Here is a 19,049-nt window from a genome sequence, read left to right as displayed (position 1 = left end):
TTAAACAGGTAAATAAACCCAGGATTATTGAATGTGCAGAAGAAGGAATCTGGATTTAAGATGAATTACAGACCCCCTGAGAAGAATAATCAAAATTCTGAATGCAAACAACACCTGGAGCTGGCAGAAAATCCTACATTTAATTTCCCTTTGGGATTAATGAAATATTTTTTCAAGCATTTGAAGGCTGACAGTCAAAGCAATTAATGATCAGAAGGGAAGCACAAAGAACACAAACAGATCAAAGGTGCTCCTCAAACCTGTGGATACCCAAACTGGGCGTTTGTCAAATCAGCAAGGAAATCCAAAAGACCGCTCAGCAGAACATAACTGTGAGAAGATTAAATGCAAAACATGCAAAAACATCGCCAACCCATATGTTGCTAGAGTCTCTGAAAAACTCAAGAGGACTTTCTCCAAATACAAAATCCCAGTACATTTCAAACCAAACAAGAGCCTTAAACAGAGGCAAGTGCATCCTAAGAACAAAACCCCACACCAAATATGAGCATAGTGGTGAATGCAGTTCAATGTAGTGAGGAATGCTCTGATCTTTATATTGGAGAAACCAAACGACCTGTCCACAGACACATGGGTCAACACAGAAGAGCGGCCATCGGACAAGACTCTGCGGTACATCTAAACCTTATAGACTGTTGTGCCATATGCCATGATCATGGTTTTTGGACATAGGGAACCAGTGTCCATATTTCATCTTGACATGATGACCAGAGAAGAGGACAGGTTTGGCTCATAAACAGCTGTAAGACCTGCAAGGACAGAGGACATTCTTTTGAGGACCAGAATGTTCACATTTTGGACAGAGAGGATAGGTGGTTTGAGAGGGGTGTGAAGGAAGCCATCTGTGTTAGGAAGAAAAGAACAAGAGGGGGTGGACGATTGAGTTGATTCCTTCCCCCAACATTGTCACCCCTACCCCATTATAGGTGACCGGAGCACCTCTCCTCTTCAGCCTGGCCAACAACTCCCTTTAACAACCCCCCTTTCAGAGACATAGACAGATTTCTGGTATTACAGGCTAACAAAGAAACAAAATGACCCCTCATCCAAAGTGGTAACCCGCTCATTAGGTTCAATTTGTATATTTCTAAGCCAAAACAAGGCTTTACATTGGTCCACTCTATAAAGCATTGAACTCAATGCTATTTCTGACATTTTGAATTAAAAAAACCTTCCTGGATGGGAAGCGAAATGTCTTCAAACTTGGAAACAAAGTCCAGTGGATTGTTTTTAACTTTTTTTGTAATCCATGATCACTTTGTGAGAATGGAAGGCCATAATAATAAAAAAAGACTCTGAATCTAATACCAAAAACGTGTTATTTGTTGCATCTTAATAATTGGTCCAATGAGTTATGGGTTTAAACATAATAATTACTTTGGGTGTTTTGGTATGTAAACCATCATTATTGTACCATCACCTGCAGTAGCGCTGTTATTTAACACGGCCGTTGGCGCCATCTAGTGGAGTGTACGGAATCACACATTCGCTCCCGCCTGAATCCTGTAACTATATCTGTATGATGCAGGCATTCTCAAATAGCCCAAAAAATAAAAACAACGTGCGTCAAAGTCCACTTCCGGCTGGGTGACGCGTGTAACAACATCGGTGAAAGTTATTAAAGAGGACTGGGAAATGTTTTAATTTGGTTCAAATACCCCCTTTGTCTAAACCTACACTGAAAAAAGTAATGCAATTTTTTGTGCCTTTTACTTAATTATATTTAGTTACTTTAACACAATTGTTTCATGTTAGCAGGGTAGGACATAAAACAATTGTGTTAAAGTAACTAAATATGATTAAGTAAATGCCAAAAGCGGTTTCATATCTTTTTCAGTGTAAAAACAAACCATTTGGATAGAAAGTTTGATGATAAGGTGCTTTTTGTTTGCAGTCCAATCCAAATACTTGGATTGAAAAGTCCCTTATTTAATTTAAATCAGAATAATTATCTGTATGGTTTTTGTTATTGCTTTTTGTTTTTCTGCATTTGATGAACTGTTTTTGTGCTGAATAAACATGTAGCGCCCTCTTTACTGCATAAAAGAAATGCCATAATTGTAAATGGGATTGGTTTGTGTTTTTATCAGAGTCATAGAGGCGGGAGAGGGGCAACACACACATGCAGTGTCTCTGCTGTGACTGTATCACTTCAGATGCTCAGATAGAATTAAAAAAAAATCTGCGCTCCACCGCCTTGTCACCAGTGTTGTGCGCATTTTTCCTCTCCCGCAGCATGGTGCTCGGACTCAGACGCTCAGCGCCTCATCTTTCTTGGAAGACTTAAATAAACCAGCAGAAAGCTTTCCACACCACCTGTTTCCTACCTTCAGAGACAAGGTAAGACATTCTGGAGGCAGGATTTGGATTTTTTTTTTCTTCTTTTCGCTGATCAAGAGAGAAAAAAAAGCAAATACGGCTGTTTGCCCAGATTAGAAGTGAGAAAAACAAACATCCAAGATGAGTTTGTGAAGACTTGGCACATGCCAAATGCCTGCAGGCTTTATAGTGCGTGTTTTCCAGGGTTTTTTTCTTTTTTCCTCCTCCTGTTTAAGGTCTCTTTCTCTTCTCAAGTTCAATGCGCGTTGGCGGTTGTTGTTTAACGTAGTTTCCGGTCAGCAGGGGACGTCTTGGTAAACAATGCAGCTCAGTTGGATTCGTGCGTAATTGCGCTCCTATTATATAATTTGCCAATTAACTAATTTGACATTTCCATCACATGAGCCTATGATAGTCAGGGCTTCATTTGGCTCGCAAAATGTTTTTGAATCAGAAAGATTTAAAGAAGGATGGAAAAAAAAGAATGCTAATTGTATTAAGTCTCTATGAGAAATGTTTTCCCTATTAACCACTTTTATTTGTCAGAGCCGCACCTTCACCAGGAAGGCCAGCGATCAATTATCCACTCAGACCTGCTTTTTCACAGGCTCATCATCACTTGTCTCCCCTCTGAGGGCACATTAAATGTAATCTCATACCAGTGGACTGTTACATAACTTTAAAACTGAAGTGCCATTCTCCCTGCGTGGGAGTAGATGTGATTTTCCCACTTCCTTGCTGTTGTTTTGCTTGTTAATTGAGTGAAGAGTTAAGCTGACTTTTTTATGATGGCTGCAGCTTTTGTTGAAGCTTTTTTTCCTAAAATGTCTTTCTATGTATATGGGTATGCAGATGAAGCACTTAACAGAGTAGTGGTTGTTTAGATAATGCATGCCTACCTACGTGAATTCTGCAGCTGCTGTTGCATGTTAATGCTGAAGGTGGCATGACCAAATCTGCGTTTATTTCTGTGTGGTGCATGGTGGGGGGGCTGCATTCTGCCCTGTGTTGTGTAGGAGAGGTGTGATCATAGAGTTCCCAAGCATGACGCGTGAGAGCTGTTTGGACATAGTTCAAGCCTTTTCAGAGCAGCCTGTCCTGGGTGCTGGAAGTGTTGCCTAAGCATATTACTGTAACCTGAGACCTGTTTAGGTCTCTCTCCTATCAACACACACAAAACACAACAGAATCCAAAATTAGACTTCTTTAGATCAACAAACTTCATGCAATTTCATGAGATGAAAGAGCAATAATCAGCTAAAATCTGAAACTTTGGCACTATTACAAACCAACTGAGACCATTTAAACTGACAAGAGAGGATACGTGGCTAAAGGACCAGTGGTCACTTTTGAGGAGCTGAATCAATCCAAAGCTCAGTGTGAGATTCAGTTGGCAGGCCAAGGTCTATTCCAGCAAATTACTGGAATACACCTCAGACATATGACCAGAGCTACATTGAAAAGCGTAATTCATGAGAATGGCCTAGTCAAAGTACAGACCTAAATATGCATTTAGAATCTATGGCAAGACAAGGACATTTCTGTCCACAGACACTCTTTAATCTCCCTCTTCGGATTAATAAAGTATTTTAGAATTAAAATTGAATTATTCAAAAAATTAACAAAGATTACTACATGCTATGTTTGTAGAGATTACAGGGAAAGATATTTTTACTAAATATCTGGTGTTTAATACATCCCTGGGCCATGAAAAATCACATAAAACCAGAATAAAATGACGAGCTCCATAGTTTTGGGGAATGATATGATAAACTCTGAAAATGTTTTCTGTATGAGTTCCTTTTCGCGACCATCCCCGCCCCACAGCAACTACTAGAAACTTGATGACCTACTGTTCAGCTGATTCTTACTGCAGGATATGGCTTAAGAGTTTCCGGGTTGTTAAAAAATGTGAATCTGCACTGGAAAAAATCAAAATCAAGATAAGTCATGTTTTCCTAAAATAAGTAAATTTTTTCTTGAATTGAGGAGATAAGCGTGACACTTTGCCAATGAAACAAGACAGTTTACATTTAAAACAAGAAATAAAATATTTATTTGTCTTATTTCAAGTGTATAATATCTAATTACCTTACTTTAAGAGTAAAAATCCCCATTCAATTGGCAATTTATCTTATTTACCTACTCAAATTAAGGGTAAATACACTTAATTTAAGACATTTTCACTTATTTCTATATTGTTTTTGCAGTGTGCTCCATCCCCAAATAGCGAGAAGTCCACTCATGGCTAGGAAATGGTCCTTCATAAAGCTTTATAAAAGGCTTTCAGAGTTTAGAGTCCTTTCCAGGATCTGTACGCCTCCAGGACTCTGTGGTGTGCAGGGTAGATTGTGGCTGATCCCTCTCAACCCTAGCCACAAACTTTTTCAGTCACTTCCCTCTGGCAGGAGGCTGCGATCCATCAGGACCAAAACCTCACGCCACAAGAACAGTTTCTTCCCATCCACTACCAGCCTTATCAACAAGCCCAGAGACCCCCATGACACTGAGACTACCTCTCTACCTCTCCTGTTCAGGACCTAGAAGCTGCACCAATATAGCGTCTCCAGACCTCCAGACATTTTACATTAACGCACAGTCTACTGTTATATATAGTAAATAGCTATGTACTATATATAGTATATAGTGTATTGTATGTTTGATACAGGAGTATTTTATATAGGAGTGTTGGCCTAGTGTCTAGAATGGTCCACTTATGCTCTAAGAAGGTTGCAAGTACCCAGTTCAATCCCCAGTCTGGGTTCCTGACCAAAACCTCCTGACCAAATCCCTTAACCCCTGATTGCTCCCCGGGCGCCACACAATGGCAGCCCTTGTAATTGCAAACCTACTGCGCAATAAATCTGATTCTGAATAACTGCTAAACTATGTCAACATGCTGCAAAACTCAGAAAATTCTAATTCTCTTAAAGTTACAAAAGAATTGGGAAGTTTGTAACTTAAGTGCAGGTGATTTTTCCGACTATATGCATTTCAGTGTATACACAGTGATTTTAAGGTTGAGTGTTTCTCCAACCTCACTTATTTTTATCAGGTTGTAGACATACCCAAAACTGTTAAAACTTCTTAACTATGATTATATTATGTTAATAATTTAACAGGCTAAAGCTCATCTGATCTCATCAAGATGTTTAAATTTGCCAATTCCAAAGACAGTTTATTAACCATAAAATCACTTAACTCTTTCTTGCTTGTCTTTACTTGTGTTTTGTCATGTTTTTGTCTTTCCAGTTTATCTTAACGCTGTTTATTATCCACTGCTTGCAGCCATGCAGCTTTTAAGCCATCAATTTTATTGGCTGGTGAGCACAACGAGGAGTCCAAGCTAATAAAGGGGAATCGCTCTAATGGGATCATGTTACTCAGTAATTAACTGTAGTACTGTAAAATAAAGTGGGAGACAATGTTGCTGACAAGGACAGTAAGCATGAATCTCCTGAATGAACTTCCTGTTACCACAGAGGACCCACCAGTTTTATTGTAAAGAGACATAATAACTCAGGTTGTTTTAGTGTGACCCCACAGCCATGATTACAGTGGAAAAATATTCAAAAATCCTTTTTTTTGCTGGTATTTTGTGAGGTGTTGATTGTATATTTTCATTTAGAGCCACTGCATTCAAGAGACAGTTATGTTCCTAATGTGTACATCAGCAATTACTAATGGTAATCCTCTCAAAAACGGCACCATATTCATATGAATTACAGTGCAATGAAGGTGAATATGGTTTCATTATATATAGATTCAGCCAATATCCATAGTAACAACTGTTCCACAGCATTATTTGATAAAGTAATACAGCTTTATTTTGTTTTTGGCTTTTAATTTGTTATTTTTTTGTATCCAAAACAAAATCTCAACATTTGCAGATTTATTCAATTGAGCAACATCTAGTGTGTGTTTATCTCAAAGGGCTGAGGTTCAGACATAAATATCTGCAGGAAAGCAAGAGAAGCAGATTTCTAAGTCAAATTGGGTTGATGATCGTGACATAGGCTACAACTCTCTCTTAGGAAATGAAAAGCTGGGATTTACAGTCTTAGGTGTATTACAGATGGAACAGCATATCATGGTTTTGGTTCTGTTTAGGTGTTATCTTTGAGTTTCCATTGGTTTTGTTTCCATTTTGTGTTATTCTAGTTATTTTTGACCATATTTGATTTCTTAGGCATTTCTTGTTTGTCCTCTGTTGCGATCTTGTGTCAGTCTCCTTTTCCGTAGCTCCTTTCTAGAACCCTCTGTTCACACCTGCTCCCAATCTGCTGATTAGCCTGGTCTCCGTTTCTCTCCCATATATGCACCTCCTGCTCAGTCACTGTTGCTGTTGTGTCGTAAATTCCTTGCCCCCTTGTTGTGAGTATTCCTGGTTCTCAGTTTTTGTGGATTCATGTTTTGGGATTTTTGCTTCTGTTACCTTTTTTGTTATTAAATCTGCAAGTAACCACCTTCAGCTTCAGTGTCTGCATTTGGGTCCTCTTCATACTTCCACCCTACTTGACAATACAAGCCAGCCAGAAATAGAACCAGCAGACTTCGACTCAGTTTGGGGCAACAGCTCAATACACAGGAGGAGCAACTGGCATTGTTACAATTGGAGGATAAACAACTGGCTGCACAATGGGGCAAGTTTTTAATCATGTTTTCGTAACAAATTAACTTTCTTGTGAATCAGATCCAGAGGTTTCAAAGCTCCCCAGATCAGCCTGCTGTTAACCATACTCCTCCTACTTCAGGCCTCTTTCCAACACCTAACTTGACAGTTCAAACCAGTCACAGTGACTGAGCAGGAGGTGTGTATATACTGTATATGGGAGAGAGAAACAAAGACCAGGCTAATCAGCAGATTTGGAGCAGGTGTGAACAGAGGAGTCTTGGAAAGAGCTAGGAAAAGGAGACCGACACAAGAGGGCAAACAAATACCTAAGAACTAAAATGCAATCAAAAACAACCAGAATAACACAAAATGGAAATAAAACCGATGACAGAAAACAGAACCAAAAGCATGACACGGTAGGTGTTAATACAGCAGCTGATTCGCATTCTATTCTGTTTCTGTTCATCGTTTAGCTAACTAATGGTGCATTGTTTAGTTCCATGAACAATATTTAGGTTATTTTGTTCAAATGCTCGTTGTTAAGATACAATATTCACCAGAGCACGATACCTGAAGAATGAGAGTTTGAAGGAAAACACAGAAAAACACCAGGGATTCAAGAGTAGACTACTTTTCTTTTTACCATAAACGATTTATCATAAACATACATTTTGGTAAGATTTCAGTTGGTACATAATATAATTTAACTGTCTTTAACACAAATATTAAAAAGTCTACATATACTTTTATAATAAGTCGTAAAATGATAGAAACAAACCATTTTATTCTGGCTCTCTGACTTTAAAAAAGACAGAAGTTTTAACTTTTTGGATCAGTTAAAATGTAGTGTTTGAACACAATGGAAATTAGTAACCTCAGAGGAACTGATGTGCTTTAAAAAAATATGTAGTATTGTGAAAAACTGTGGTTTTATTAAGCTAACGCTGTTAGAATATAATAATAATTGAACTTCATTGATCTCACACTGGAGAAATTCACTCTCTGCATTTAACCCATCCCCTTGGGGAGCAGTGGGCTGCCATTGTGAGGTGCCCTGGGAGCAGTGTGGGGTTAAGGGTCTTTCTCATGGAACCAGAGTGCAGGTTGTGGGGATCGAACTGGGTACTTGCAACTTTAGAACAAGCGCACTGCTCTAACCACTAGGCCAACACTCCCCCCTTTTTTAGCTTAGGATTCCATGCTCTATGCACTAACCACTAGGCCACCACCTCCCCATCAACCGGGAAGTTAAAGCTTGGACATAAACGTGTATTTCAAGGGGACAATGATTATTAGCATACCACAGAAGTTCTTAAGTGGTTTATGGATAACAAAAATGTTTTGGAATTACCATTGCAAAGCGTTGATTTTTCAGATGAAATTATGATTCTACTACATACTGAGAAAATTTATATTTCTCTTTAAAAAACTTTCTATAAAACCTTCTCTTCGATTATTCTGTCATTTAATAACACAGACTAAATTAAACTAGGGTTGCTTTGGTTATTGTTGGTCAGTGGAAAAAAGAGCTTTCTATGGTGTATAAAAACAGGGTTTAAATTGAATATTCTTTATATATATATATATATATATATATATATATATATATATATATATATATATATATATATATATATATATAACAGATCAAGAAAAAAAAGGTATTTGACATGTTACCTGCTGCTGATTACAATTATAATACAGGCCTTTGTCCTCTTGTGGTCACTCTAACACAATCTGAAAAAAGAGAATAATCCCCAGTTTCTCTGTCAGTATTTACAGACCAGATAGCAATCAGTCCATAAAAATGTTTTTTTTTATAGGTTTTTGAAAAAATGGCACTAGTTGAGTTTCAAACTAACACAAAAATGTGTGTGTCTGTGTATATATATATATATATATATATATATATATATATGTCAACTCATTAGTTTATTTTTTAAAGGAAGCTCTGTATTTTTTCAGTCATGCATTTAAAAGTTTGCAAAATGATCTTACCTAACAGCCCTTAACAAAAATAACATTTTGTATGAGGTTATGTTCGTGCACCATTTCACTCTGAGTCATCCAAAGGTCTGGTCAGATCAGCAAAGGCAGAATGTGAATTTGTACAATAAGAGGTAAACTTTTTCAACATAATTCAACTTTTCCTATAGTTTTTTTCAGGGCCCTTCTAGGTTAATAAGTTTAGCTTTGCAACTGTCATTATTACTGATCCAATGTACATTGTAAGTTTTAACATATAACATGGAACTGTTTTTCCATTCAATATGCTCTATTGGTTTAAATTTATGTGATAAACCAACTTGAAGTAGTACATTATTGTGATGTTAAAAAAATTGCACTCTCACTTTTAATTTTTCCTTCAAATTAGAATCTGAAGAGTGTGGCATGCATTTTTCATATAGTCCAACTACATCAGTACACTGTAAAAAAAAAAAAAAAAAAAAAATACCAGCTTATTTCATTGATAGACCAATGTTCTGATCCAATAACTAAATCTAACTCAGAGTGGATCAAGAGTATCTGTGAAAATCTATTTTAAAATGTCTTCACAGATTCTCAATGGGATTTAGGTCTACACCACTTCAAGATATAAAACATTATTACTTTTTAATTCAGTTGTATGTCTAAGCTCAGCTTTTGTTGGAAGATTAACCTCCATCCCTGTTTAAAGTCTTGAGCAGCCCGCAGATTTATTCCCGTGTTGTCTTATATTTTGCTCCGCCAAGGAAAGGCCAAGGTACAGTAAGTCCAACTGCAAGTCAACTAGGAGTCGCCTATGTACAGATAAAAACCTAACTAAAACCATTTAACATCTGTACTATTAATATTTAATGATATTAATATAATAACATTAGGCAGAACCATACTGTAATTGAATAAAGCTATGGTAAGTATTATTTCCAGAAATGTAGAAGTCAATTTTTGAATTTCTGTATTTATATTTGCCCCAAACGTAACCGAATCTTTAGGTAACCACGTCACAAAGAATGGCATGTGGTGACAACCAATGCAGAAGATGATCCCCCTGGAACTGATCGACCACTACTTTTAATGTAGATAGCATTGATATGTAAATATGTATATATTTATCAGAAAGGATTTTCTATATTCAGTGATTTATTTGGAGAATATGGCTGTGCTCATTTATTTTCCTGTTGATACATTGTAGAATGACTGAACAAGTTCTTGCGCCTATACCTTTTTCACGTTGGTTCTTACCTTTCCACCCCTTTGAACATTGTTTACGTCCATCACTGGAACCTCATCCAGAGTTACCATGCTTGCCTTGCCCATCCCGTCAAGAGAGGAGGAGAATGTGATTCAGTGGGAAAAGTAGCAGACTTTTGCCGTCACAGTTTCCTCTTGATCACATGTCGATGTGCCCCTTGGCAAGGCACCTAAACCCTAGTTGCCATCTGACTGGTATAGGGATGTGATTGCGCCGTGGAACATCCATTAAGTTGTCTGTATGACTGAAATAAAGCACTAGATAAATTCAGCCATTTACCAACCTTTTGGAAACTGGAGATCTTCTTTATGGGTATTGAGTCAATGTAAGGCTACCAATATTGACTAGTTGAGTCAGAGTTCACCTTAAATTCATGTGAGACAAACATATGTTTTGTTTTTAATTTTATAAATGTAAGTGGGATTTAATGAGAAGGGAAAATTTAAAATTTTTAAACGCAGCTCACTGTTGTGTTGTGCTACAGTATAATTAGAACAGGCTACTCGTGTGATCCTTTCGGGCCACCTGGGGCCTCCTACTGTCTAGTGGCCCCTGGTTTAGATAGACAAACTTGTCTTGCTACTGTATGTTAATTTTTTCAATTTTGCCATTCTCTCTTTCTTTTAACCTAACATGCCATAACTGATTTGTGTTAATTTTTGACATGAATGGAAAATATACAAAGTAGGCAGCAACCTTCTGAAATAGTCACCTGTTGAAATAGTAACGGTATTTCTACAGGTGACTTAAAGCTGACGTATTGTCTGAATGAAACCAGGATAGTGGCTTCTTAATTGCATACTTCATAACAGTTGTCATTTTTCATTTGAAAGAGAACCATTTTACATAAACCCTGACTGATTATAGTGGATATTGTTAATCTGGTCCTGCCGTAGGCGTAATGCTGCCTCTTTGTTAATATTTTTACAAAGCAGATTGGTTAGAATATAGCCTATTTATAATTACATGTGGTTGTTATACTGCACCTCAGGATTTTTTAAGAGAATACAGATATTCTTTGTCTTTTATTTCATGCTATTTTCTGTGACCAAAATATATTTTTCCCAGGTCTTAATGAGATCAATTATATATCAATCAAAATCATTAACGCTGTAGAATTGAAACATTTTACCAAAGGGTTCAGATGAGGCAATAAATGCCTTAAAATCTTCATTGTTTTTGCTGATATTTAAGGTAATATCTATCCTAATTGAACTAAAGAGGTAATTTTTTTTGTAGTTTTGATCACACCAATATAAATGTTTTAAAAAATAAGCTTTTTTGTGAAGTGTTTGATTATATGTTACTTGGAGACTTTCAACTAAGGCAACTGCAGACAATAACCTCTTTTCCACTGGTTTGTACAATGCTTTCTCCAAATTAATAACAGCATTTTTAAATAAATGAAATACAATAAGTTGAGGACTGAACTTGACTAACATGTTATTACAAGTTAAAAACAGATAATATCTTTGACTTTATAATAGATTTATTTGATAAGGTTTAGAAGACTTGCCTGACTCGTGATTTGATCTGTATAGTCAACAGACATAAAAAACATTTTATTTAGACGGAGCTGGCACGCCTTTAAAAGTAAACGGGCAAATAGTTGAATCCAAAGGTTTACATAAACTTTACATTAATACCCTTTTTTTTAATCAAACTGAACTCTTATTGTTTAAGGTCAGTGAGGGTTACTCAGAGGATCTCTGTTTGCCCGATTCCAGAATAATTAAAGATACTTTACAAAGTGTTTGATCGTCATTTGACCACGGGAAGGGATGTTTCTCAGATAGTGTACACTAAGAAGGAAACATGTTTAAGCATTAACAGAATTTATTCCAGTCAAGTTTAACAAAATCATTGACATAAGCACAAATTGCAGAGGATGATCGCACCTTCTACAGTATCTTAGGCCTTTTTTCATCTTGACCATTAGCTGGGGAACCAGCAAAATGGCAGAGAGCTTCTACATACTTTTCAGTTTATGCAAAAAGTCCGCCAGAAGGTGCCTCCCCTAAAACCCACAGTCAGCATCAGACAAGGTCGGACTGGGAATGATTTTCGGTCCTGCTGTTTTTCCATCTACACTGCCCCTGCCCCCAACCCCCTACCGAAAAAAACAAAACAGAAGCACAATCAAACATGTGCGTCTCAACTGTGAAACACAATATGAACACACGTTGTGGATTACCCGATCTATCCCAAGCATCACAAGACGACCATCACCAAGACTTCTGCAATACGTTTTTACTGGCTTTGGTTTTTAACACGGATGCAACAGTGACTGCTGCTGCTGCGTAACGTCCATACCTGCACGAAACCAGCAAGAATCCCACTCACTTATATTAGGTCTACAATGTAAGACCGAGTGTTGTAAAAACACCAACATAAAACAATACAATAAATAGGCAGACAGGCAGTTCTGCAAGAATGAATACATGAAAGTTCAGCAGAGTGTAAGCATTCACTGCGACTCTAGGTGGCATGTGTGCAATGAAACGGAATTATGTAAAAGATGCAAAACCCTATCATGCACTACAACATATTTTTGCAAAATATAAAATAAATTCGCCAATTACAAGAGGAACATCGTATTTTGGTTTAAAGATGGCATTTTAGTTTTATTATAATTTAGTTTGTTGCAAGGATTTTACAGCTTGAAGAAATAGAAAATTACATCATATGCCAACGGTCACAAGGATGTGCAGGACAAGGAAGGGCTATATATACTGCAAGCATCATTCAGGGGGTTAACATTGTATTACTTCTTGAGCTCCTTAAGTTATTTACTGTCACAGGAAGGAGCTTCGGCCGGAGAAGAAGTGTTGGGGCCGGTATGATTTAAGGAAGGCGGGCCCTCGCACGCTGAAATTAGGACAGATTACCAGTCCGCACTTGGCATCAGACCTTTCTCACACAGCTCCACAGCATTAACGTATGAGGTGATGATAGAGCCTCTCTGATAGTCCTCATAAGTCAACGTAAAAATGTCCATTTGGCTGACTTACATGGAAAGTGAACAGATACAGAAATGAACAAATATAACAGTTATATAAAACAAAAAAAATCAAAATACAAAGACTATTAATTTAACTTCCTTTAAATTGAGAAATCACATACTCTATAAATATCTTTGTCATTAAGCAAGTTAATAAAGGCCTGTCGTTGGAAGTATTTTAAGGCACACCTTTGTGTCACAGTCTTGGTTTTCCATTTGTTGTCCTCTGCTGCCCTCTTGTGTCCTCTTTACCTTGCTCTGTTTTCTTCTCTGCCCTCACCTGATTTCAATCCCCTCGTTAGCCCTCTCTTTGTCTCTCTCCCCTTTAAATGCCTCCCTCTTCAGTTTCTGTTTGCTGGATCCTCGTCTAACGTCTGTCTGCTTACCTCGTCTCTCCCTGGCTCCTAGAGTTTGGTTTTCACTGATGTCTCCCTGGTTCGTCTTTTATTTCTGTTGGATTTTTGATTCCTGCCTCAGTTCCTGTAACCTCATTAAACCCACCTAAATTCACCTCTGCCTACTTGCCTCTGCATTTGGGTCCTCAAACCAACACCAAATCCTGACACTTTGTTTCTATTTATGACATAATGGAAAATAAAACAGGAAACATGGAAGCCATCAGGAGGGAAATGGTGGACCTCCATCAATCTGGTTTGTTCCTGGGTACAATTTTCAGGTGGCTTACTTAACCACATTCATCTGTTCAAACATGTACAACTTGCCATATTGACCATATTATGTTTAGAAATTAAATGAAGGAATTTACAAACGTGGGAACAAATTTGTAAATTTGCAACATCATTTTGAGGGAATAAAAAAAAAAAAAAAACTTTATTTATGCCAATCAAAATTAAATGTTACTCTTATAGGTGTTTCTTCAAGGAGTTATGTGTAAATGTTAATAGCTGCAGTCTGGAAGCACCTCCTGTATCAAGCTGTCAAGTGTCTTCAGTCTCTGAAGACACTTCAAACAAACTTTAATATCAAACAGAAACAAGTGAAATAAATTCAACAAGGATTTTATTCAAACTGCTGTATTTGTTAAGAAAAAAAGCTGCCCATATCAATGTAGTCCTCTGTGAAAAAGCAATCACTACCCAGGGAATAAGTTTTGTTAATAGTTTAAGAATGTTTTATTACATACAAGATTGTACAATTAAAGGGAAAACAGAAAAACATAATATGAATATTATAAGATGTATAATGCTTTACAGCTTGATGTTGCAAACTGTCTTCGTCTCATGTTGGCTGATCCTTGGGTAGTTGAAATTAAACATTTAGTAGCCTATAACTCCTTATAAAAACAGCTAGATTATGTAGTTATAATAAGTGGAATTATATTTTTCACACTTTCATGCAAATTTTTGTACGCAGATACTGTAGAAATAACATATGACCTATGAATATGTCTGGCCTCCTTCAACCAATAGCTGTGCCATCTTTAGTAAAATATCTTAATCCTTTTTAAACTAGGTAACGTTTGGACATTATTATACTTCTACCCTGAGACTATTACATCGTACTACTCCAATAAAAACACAAAACGCTTCCTTTTTTTTTTTTTTTGCCACTCTCCCAATAACCCTCATTCTTCCTAGCTGTTACTCACCCTGCCTCTCTCAGTTATTCTCCACCAGAATGTCATCTTCTCCTTGTCCATATATGTCCGTATATCTTTCCAAGTGTCAGTTTGCACCGTCGGCATTTCTGTGTTTCCTGTGCTTGGCCTGCCATCATTACAATAGTCCATCATATTGTGATGACCAGAAAACAGAACACCCAGAATTCAAAAAGACTCGGAGAGCTTCTAAAGACCGGTTGCTGTGTGACGACACTGATGAACCTCAGAGGATTCCTGAAACCGTCAAGGCTGCTTTGGGGGAATCCTTCTTTGACAGTTAATAGTTGGTTCAGCGAAATGCACTGGCACACAGAATGATCGAGGGGAACAACCAGATTTCAGGGTCAGAGAATAGGTCCAGAGTCAAAGCCAGGTGATCCAAGATCCAGAGAGAATCCAAGGGAGAATTCGAGAGCAAAGTCAGGGCACAGAAAACAGGTCAGAGATCAAAAACACACTATGACAGGTCCAATAGGGTTACAAAATTCAATAAACGAGTATCAGGAAGCAGAATCCAGTCAGAATCAGGTAGGCAGGCAGGCAGGTGTGCAGGAATGCTGGATAAAACTCACAGATGGCTTTCAGTAATCTGGTTCTTGTGACTGGTCTGAGAGCTGGCTATATAGTCAGGGGAGCAGGTGAATCTGATGGAGGCTGACTGGAAACGGGGTGCAGCTGACAGGTGTGTCTAAAGATTAATCCAACCAGCACTAGTTCCAGAACTCATTACACATATTTATGAAAACCGTTAAACAAAAATTTTTTTAAAACGACAATTGATGTGAGTGCTGCTCAAATTGAGCTGCAGTCAGTTGGTAAATGAAGAAAAAATTGTAGCTTCAGTCTTGGATCGGATCAAGACAACGACTTGCATGTGTTGAGGAGGGTCCATTACACCAGCCTAGAAGATTTTCTGTGTCTTCTGTATTTAAAGCGCTATAAAGCCAGAACATTTTGTTGAAAAGCGGTAGTTGTGGCTTGTTTTAGATGCATTGAAATTATTTCATCCTTAAAAAAAGACTACCGGACGGTGAAAAGCCATGAGCTTAAAGCAGTTTAAAAATTCCTTTCAAAATTGGAAATAAATTTAGCAAAGAAGAGTCATGGTTCCCCTACAAAATATAAAAAGCATCATAACTAATTATCACGTATGTTTGATCTTAGCTTTTGATATCAAGGATTTAACTTTTCACCTGTACAAGCAATCATGAAATACAGTGGCTTTTGCTTTTTCTCTGATTTTATTAAAATTCATTTTTTTATCGTTATTATTTCAAACATTTAAATGTGACAAGAAACTAACAGAATAATAAGTCTGTTTTAGGAAGGGAGTCTGAATGAGTCAAAATCAGATTTTTATGAATGTCTCATTTGAACATTCAATAAAAAAAAATGATTTCAGAACACACACACACACACTGCTGCTGTGACAGAATATTTGTGACGGTTCTGCTCATATTTCTAATATTATCCTCAATTCACAGTTATGTTAACAGACTCTATTCTCTCCTACAGGCCGACTGTTGCTTCTGACTCATTCTAATGCCTTTGTATGACTTCACACACATACTAAAACGCAACTCTCACGTCTTTTCACCGGCGCCGAGCGCCAATGCAGTGACTTTTCTGCAGCAAGCATTAAAACAGACACCTGTCATCAATTGGCAGCCCCCACGTGCCCACTGTTGCCCCCTGTGGATACTTATAGCCCACCGCAATTATGTCCTTCCATTAGTCATCCTACGCGTGCAGTGATGGGCTACTGGCTATACTTAGCCATCGCCATGGTCACTTCTGTGCAAATGAGAGATTTTACAAATAGATAATTGTGGTTGGCGTCAAAGATGATGAATAGAGACGAATATTACGCACATGGCTCTTGTTTTATTTTGGGTTTTTTTTTAACCAAATGTGGAGTCATTTCAATGAGGAAGCATCTTTTCCTGTTGTGCAAATTAAATTTCACTCTGTTATTTCTAAACGCTGGTTGGAAAGGTGGGAATGAAAAAACAATTAAGCTGCACCGTCTAATGCTTTTACATTTGCTTTGAAGACTGTAACCCTATTTTCTTTCTAGCTCACGTATAAACTATGAAACTAAAATATGTGATGGATCTACTTTTTTAAAGCAATAAATAACAAAGTGCACATTAGCTTATACTTTTTAATGCTTTAGAAAATCCTTATTATACTTGCTTAACCTGATTATATATGAGGAAACTAGCAGTGCTTTAACCTTAGTTAAGAGAATAAGAAAAAGATCAACACATATGGGTATAAACACAAACATTGATGATAGAAGCAGTGCTGCATCCGCCCTTTAATAATAGACCAAAAAGTTTAAAAATAAAACAACTTCTGATTTTTTTTTAAGGACAGATAGCCTTCACCAACAGCTCTACATGTATTAGTGATATTCCTGGAAAATATCTCCTTTTTTTCTAAAGGTTTAGATTCAGATATTGATTCGCAGCTTTTACTTGCCTGTAACTACTGTTTAAGGCTGATCACATTATCACAATATCAGAAGGAAAAAACTGAATGTTTAATTCAGCTAGAAGACAGTTGGCACTTAATTCTAATAAAAACTAGCAATCTCACTGAGGAAACAGCCCAAACAGTTTAACTTAGTAGTAATTTTTTTATACGCCTGCAACATTCTTGAACTTTGTCCTTAAAATGTTTCTGATAAAAGGCTTTTCATTGCAGGTCCTGAGAGACTGTGCTCTCCTAAATGCTACACATTTTCTTTTAGCTGATAATTGGCTTCTGCTTGTGCCCGAAATGTCTCCATTCAAACATCCAGCTGTGTTTGGTAGGCACCTGTTAGCTTCTCTCGTTCCTCCAAGTAACCCTTTGTCAAGCTCAGTGGTTAAGGACCCATGCTTTTTTGGCAGATATATAATAGGTCAGAAACTATCATTTCTGATTGCTTAGAGAATGAGATGCTGCTGGCCCATTACTTCAGTTATAACAGCGTTCTATAGCTTGCAAAGCAAATCTCTAAAAAAAACCTTTATCCTGCTCTTAATGTTGGGAAGTAAAGGTTTCTTCCAGGCTACATGACCTTCTAATCCATGATGGTAAAGGAACTGTTTCACCTTAGAAATTTACCCCTTTATTAACCCGCATCATCATTCAGTCGTTTGCTTTTTTGATCTTGGGTTGATTTTTACATTTTTCCAACATTAAACCCCACTTTTTTCACTTATGATAGCTAGATCATCCTATACTATTTATACAGAATGAGTAAATATGAACATGTCTCAAAAGTTTGTGTAACTCAGTTCACAAAGGGAAACACTTTATATAGATAAGTTACAGGGATTTTTTCTGTTAATATGAAGAAGTTGTGCTTATAGTTGTTGAAAACACTGGATCTAAGATTAAAATATTATTGATAGTGTAACGCACATTATGTTTTTTTATTGCAAGAAGTATGCTTTTTGGTCATAAAGGAAGATATGAAACGCATACATATCATAATTAAACTAACTAAAGTGGCACTTTCATGTTTCTGGGAATTGTAACTGAGAATCAGCAAGATTCTGTGAATGTTCATAATTCCCTTAAAGAGTGGATGTCTTAATATTTCACATGATTTCTAACAAAGGAAGCAGTGTGTTTGACATGTGACTTAAAAACACATCCACAGTTGTTCCTCCAATTAACTGAAATGTTGTGAATAACCTATCAGATGCTTAAAGGCCATAATACATTTACCTAGGCTTACCCAAATGGCTTAAAGGCATATAAGTACTTAGCTTTATGTAAAATAATGGCTATGAATAAAGAAAATATTCTGTCATTTAGCAGTTAGTAACAGGCCTTTCCAACTGAACTAAAACTGGAAAGGTTTGGTGTGTTTACCACACTGTCTCACATTTATTCTGTCTCTGTATGCAGTTTAAATACACTGCCTGGCCAAAAAAAAAGTCACCACCATAAACACAGTCACTCACTCTAATACTTTGTTGGAGCGCCTTTAGCTTTGATTACGGCACGCATTCGCTGTGGCATTGTTTCGATAAGCTTCTGCAATGTCAAAAGATTGATTTCCATCCAGTGTTGCATTCATTTTCTTACCGCTGCACAAAGCCCTCTCTAGCACATCCCAAAGATTCTCAATGGGGTTGAGGTCTGGACTCTGTGGTGGCCAAACCATGTGTGAAAATGATGTGTCATGCTCCCTGAACCAGTCTTTCACAATTTGAGCCTGATGAATCCTGGCATTGTC

At 37.2% G+C, this 19,049-nt stretch overlaps 1 protein-coding gene across 1 annotated transcript in view; it reads left to right on the top strand.

Moving 5' to 3' along the window:
• Window positions 1-2,233: 2,233 nt before the first annotated feature.
• The window catches only part of rin1 (Ras and Rab interactor 1), a 62,257-nt gene continuing 45,441 nt past the window's right edge, over window positions 2,234-19,049 (top strand). Inside the window, exon 1 of the mRNA XM_015375443.1 lies at window positions 2,234-2,361. The gene's annotated coding sequence lies outside the window, so the exon portion shown is untranslated. The remainder of the gene's footprint in view (window positions 2,362-19,049) is intronic.

Source organism: Cyprinodon variegatus, unplaced genomic scaffold, assembly GCF_000732505.1.
Source record: "Cyprinodon variegatus isolate N-32 unplaced genomic scaffold, C_variegatus-1.0 Scaffold119, whole genome shotgun sequence".
In the NCBI taxonomy this organism is placed as follows: Eukaryota; Metazoa; Chordata; class Actinopteri; order Cyprinodontiformes; family Cyprinodontidae; genus Cyprinodon; species Cyprinodon variegatus.
Note: the sequence above shows the minus strand (reverse complement) of the source record. Positions and strands in the feature narration are given on the sequence as shown.